This window comes from Zonotrichia albicollis, chromosome 6, assembly GCF_047830755.1.
Source record: "Zonotrichia albicollis isolate bZonAlb1 chromosome 6, bZonAlb1.hap1, whole genome shotgun sequence".
Classification (NCBI taxonomy): Eukaryota; Metazoa; Chordata; class Aves; order Passeriformes; family Passerellidae; genus Zonotrichia; species Zonotrichia albicollis.
Genome location: NC_133824.1, coordinates 61672731 through 61678017, shown reverse-complemented (window position 1 = coordinate 61678017; position 5287 = coordinate 61672731).

The window sequence follows — 5287 nt, the reverse complement described above, 5'->3', positions numbered from 1 at the left end:
CTTTGGCTCTTGGAGGTGGAAAATGCTCCCAGGCTTAAGGGGGAGATGGAGCAGGGCTGGATTTAAGGGTAACCTTGCATTTATTGGGGTTCTCTGCTCCGGTGATCCCAGCTCAGGTTAAGGCAACTCCTGCCTCAGGCAGGGCAGTGGGTGGGCTGAGCCTTTCAGTCCTGATTTTTGGTGGGTTTTGGTGGGTTTTGGTTGTTTTAGGTGGTTTTTGTGTAAGTTCCAGCCACTTCCAACACTCTAGAGTTGAGAAGAGGCACAGGGTGAGCTCCTGAAATAAGTGGGAGTGTGGAGTGTCCGTAGTAGGGAGCCTGGTGGGATGCGCAGGGTGGTCCCCAACATTCAGGAGCTGTGGGGCTGATGGGTTTTGATGATTTTTGGTGGGTTTTGGTGGTTTTTTTGTGATTTCTGGTGGTTTTTGTGGAAGTTTCATCCACTTCCAGCACTCCGGAGTTGGGAAGAGGCGCAGGGGGAGCTCCTGAAATAAGAGGGAGTGTGGAGTGTCCATAGTAGAGATCCTGGTGGGATGCGCAGGGTGGTCCCCAACATTCAGGAGCTATGGGTTTTGGTGGGTTTTTGGTGGTTTTTGTAGAAGTTCCAGCAGTTCCAACACTCTGGAGTCGGGAGGAGGCACAGGGGAAGCTCCTGAAATGAGTGGGAGTGTGGAGTGTCCATAGTAGGGATCCTGGTGGGATGCTCAGGGGTGGTTTTTGATGATTTTTGGTGGGTTTTGGTAGGTTTTGGTTGGTTTTGGTTTTTTAGGTGGTTTTTGTGTAAGTTCCAGCCACTACCAACACTCTGGAGTTGGGAGGAGGCACAGGGGGAGCTCCTGAAATGAGTGGGAGTGTGGAGTGTCCATAGAAGGGATCCTGGTGGGATGCTCAGGGGGGTTCCCAGCCTTCAGGAGCTGTGGGGTTGATGGTTTTGGGTGATTCTCGTGGATTCTCCAGGGTCTGATGGAAGCTTTGTGCTGCCTTTCCCCTCCACAGCAGCCAGGACCACCCTCCCATCTCTCGCTGGTGCTAATGAAACTCAGAACATCACTGGCCACTGCCTTTCCCTGTGATTTTGGGCCAGGTTTGCTGATCCTGGCACCTCCTGGAAAAGTGTGGAAGGTGCCAACACCCACAGCCTTTCAGTGTCCCCATTCACTGGGAGAGCTGGGAATGTTCCCCTGGAGAGGAGAAGGCTCCAGGGAGAGCTCAGAGCCCCTGGCAGGGCCTGGAGGGGCTCCAGGAGAGCTGCAGAGGGACTGGGGACAAGGGATGGAGGAACAGGAGCCAGGGAATGGCTCCCAGTGCCAGAGGGCAGGGATGGGTGGGAGATTGGGAATTGGGAATTCCTGGCTGGGCTGGAATTGCCAGAGCAGCTGGGGCTGCCCCTGGATCCCTGGCAGTGCCCAAGGACAGGCTTGGAGCAGCCTGGGACAGTGGGAGGTGTCCCTGCCATGGCAGGGGTGGAATGGGATGGGATTTAAGATCCCTTCCAACCCAAAACATTCTGGGATTCTATGAAGGAGAAGGAGAAGGAGAAGGAGAAGGAGAAGGAGAAGATGAAGAAAAGGAGGAGAAGAAGAAGAAAAGGAGAAGAAGAAGAAGAAGAAGAAGAAGAAGAAGAAGAAGAAGAAGAAGAAAAGGAGAAGAAGAAGATGATGATGATGATGATGATCCTGTTTTCCATGGGGAAGCAGCATCAGTGCAGCCTCCAGAGTGTTTTTTCCCAGCATTGCTCTGTGGCCCTGGATGCAGCCCCGTCCCATTTTGGGGCTGGGCCCTGGATCCCAGCCCTGGGATGGAGATGTGGGGCTGTGCCCCACTGCCAGGAGCGCCTCTGTGTGCCTTTCCCACAGGCTCCAGGGATAATTGCACGTTCCCAGCAAATTCCCATTGTCCTCTATAAATATCCCGCTGACCATCGGCAGGTCCGGGGCCCTAATTGCTGATTTCTGCTGAAACCCGACATTTTTGGGGCAGGAGGGAGGAGCACGAGGGAATGAGCCACTCCTGCGAGGGGGACTGCATTGTCTGCTGCTAAATATACCCTGCACATTTCATGCCTGGCCCATAAAACCCCGGAATTTTCCTCAAACCAGATGGGGAAGGGTCTGGAGGGGGTGAGCAGGGGAGGGAGCTCTGCCCTGCCCATGGGCTGTGCTCAGAAAATGGGGATGAATTTAATAAATCCCCTTCTCTTTGATGCCCTGACCTCCGTTCCTGCTTCATCTCAGCTCGGGGGAGGTTCCCAGGGGAAGGAAAGGTCCTCGAGTTCCCATCCCTGCCCTTTTCCTGCTGCTCCTGCTGCCATTCCATGGATTTAAACACGACAAAAAACAACCCAAAAAAACCCTGACCTGGGGCCGTCTCTTCTCCAGTGGCTGCACTTCCAAATTTTGCAGCTCCCATCACAACCCTGGGCTGGATGGAGAAGTCGGAGATTTGGGATTTGTAGGGCGACCACGGGCAAAACATCAATTTTAGAGAGCAAAATGCACAATATTGGGGCTGTTCTGGGATGTTTTGGGGCTGTTCTGGGATGTTTGGGGGCTGCTTTGGGCTGTTTTGGGGCTGTTTTGGGATGTTTTGGGGCTGTTTTGGGGCTGTTTTGGGGTTGATTTCAGCTGGTTTGGGCTGTTTGGGGCTGATTTGGGATGTTTTGGAGCTGTTTTAGGCAGTTTTAGGCTATTGTTGGCTGGTTTGGGCTGTTTGGGGCTGATTTGGGATGTTTTGGGGCTGTTTTGAGGCACCCAGGGACAGTTCTGGGGTTTTGGAATGTCCCAGGGAGGTGCAAGGGCTGCAGGGTGGGATTTTGGGATGTCCCAGGCTCTGGATGGGTTTTTGGGGTGTCCCAGGGTTGCAGGTACAGCTCTGTGATTTTTTGGGCTGTCCCAGGTGGGAGCAGGGACAGCTCTGGGTGGGTTTCTGGGCTGTCCCAGAGTTGCAGGGACAGCTCTGGGTGGGTTTTTGGGGTGTCCCAGGGTTGCAGGGACAGCTCTGTGAGTTTTTGGGCTGTCCCAGGGTTGCAGGGACAGCTCTGGGTGGGTTTTTGGGGTGTCCCAGGGTTGCAGGGACAGCTCTGTGATTTTTTGGGCTGTCCCAGGGTTGCAGGTACAGCTCTGTGATTTTTTGGGCTGTCCCAGGTGGGAGCAGGGACAGCTCTGGGTGGGTTTTTGGGGAGTCCCAGGGTTACAGGGACAGCTCTGTGATTTTTTTTGGCTGTCCCAGGGTTACAGGGACAGCTCTGGGTGGGTTTTTGGGCTGTCCAAAGGTTGCAGGTACAGCTCTGTGATTTTTTGGGCTGTCCCAGGTGGGAGCAGGGACAGCTCTGTGATTTTTTGGGCTGTCCCAGGTGGGAGCAGGGACAGCTCTGTGATTTTTTTTTGGCTGTCCCAGGGTTGCAGGTACAGCTCTGTGATTTTTTGGGCTGTCCCAGGTGGGAGCAGGGACAGCTCTGGGTGGGTTTTTGGGGTGTCCCAGGGTTGCAGGTACAGCTCTGTGATTTTTTGGGGTGTCCCAGGTGGGAGCAGGGACAGCTCTGGGTGGGTTTTTGGGGTGTCCCAGGGTTGCGGGGACAGCTCTGTGATTTTTCTGGCCCGTCAGGGCGATGTGGCAGCGCTGAGCTCCCTCGCTCAGGGCAGCGGAGGAAATCGGTCACGGACGGAAATCTGTCACCGGGGTTGCCGTGGAAACAGCGGGGAAACCCGGGCGGCGACAGCGAGCACAGAGCCCGGGGAGGGGACACGGCCACAGCCCCGTGTCCCTGCGGTCCCCGCTGTCACCCTTTGGGGATGCTCCCAAAATGAGCCGCATCCCTCGGTGCTGCTGCTGTGGGAGTTTATTTCGCTGGTTTGGGATATCTTGCGCTGTTTTTTGCTGTTTTAGGCAGTTTTAGGATGTTTTGGGGCTGTTTTGGGAGGTTTTAGGGGTTGTGCCTCTCCCCAGTTTTTCTGTGTCTCTTGCCTGGGTAAGGGGCACAGCAGGAAATCATTGTGCACTTTCATAAAATCATGGAATTCCAGAGTGGTTTGGGTTGGAAGGGAACTTAGTGCACAATGATTTTTTTTTTTGATTTTTCAGAAAATCATGGAATTCCAGAGTGGTTTGGGTTGGGAGGGGCTTTAAATCCAATCCCATCCCACCCCTGCCATGGCAGGGACACCTCCCACTGTCCCAGGCTGCTCCAAGCCCCAATGTCCAACCTGGCCTGGATGAATTCCAGAGATTTGGGGCAGCCCCAGCTGCTCTGGGCACCTGTGCCAGGCCCTGCCCACCCTGCCAGGGAAGGATTTCCATGAGGACACAGCTGGGCTGGAGCAGATGGAGGAAAAAGGGAAAAGCCACCTTATAAAAACCCCGTTCCTCATGCCTCCAGAATCTTCCACCTGAAATCCCCCTAAACTGGGCATGTGAAAAAGAAGATAAAATAAAAATAAAATAAAATAAAATAAAATAAAATAAAATAATAAAATATAATAAAATATAAAATAATAAAATAAAATAACAAAAAATAATAAAAAATAATAAAATATAAAATAATAAAATAATAATAAAATAAAGTAAAATAAAATAAAAATAAAATTAATAAAAATAAAATAAAATATAAAATAAAATAAAATAAAAATAAAGTAAAATAAAATAAAAATAAATATAATAAAAATAATATTAAAATAAAATAAAATAATAAATAAAATAAAATTAAAAATAAAATAAAATAAAATAAAATAAAATAAAATAAAATAAAATAAAATAAAATAAAATAAAATAAAATAAAATGTGATCACCTGAGCTGTGCCCTAATGGGAACCTCGGAGCTGGGAAGGGTTGGAGGGGCAGGGAGGGGTTTGGGTGTGCCAGGAGGATGGGGGGTGTTGGGGAGGGAAGGGCTGGGAGGGATCCGGGGTTTTGGGGGGCTCCAGGGACATGGAGGAGCCAGGCTGGGGGGGTTTGGAGCAGTGCAGGGGCTGAGAGAGGGCAGGGATGGGTTTTGGGGGGCTGTGGGGTGCAGGGATGGCTGTGTGGGGTTCAGGGCGTGTGATGGGGTTCAGGAGTGGTGGTTTTGGGGGTTGTGGGGTGCAGGGGTGGGTGTGTGGGGCACAGGGTGTGTGATGGGGTAGGATGGGTGCAGGGGCTGTTCAGGAGGGGTTGGGGGGATTTGGGGCGGGTGTAGGAACTGGGGGTGCAGGGAGGGTTCAGAAGGGGTTGGGGGGATTTGAGGTTCAAGGATGGTGTGTGAGGTTCAGGGTGTGTGATGGAGTTCAGGGGTGGTGGTTATGGGGGGCTGTGGG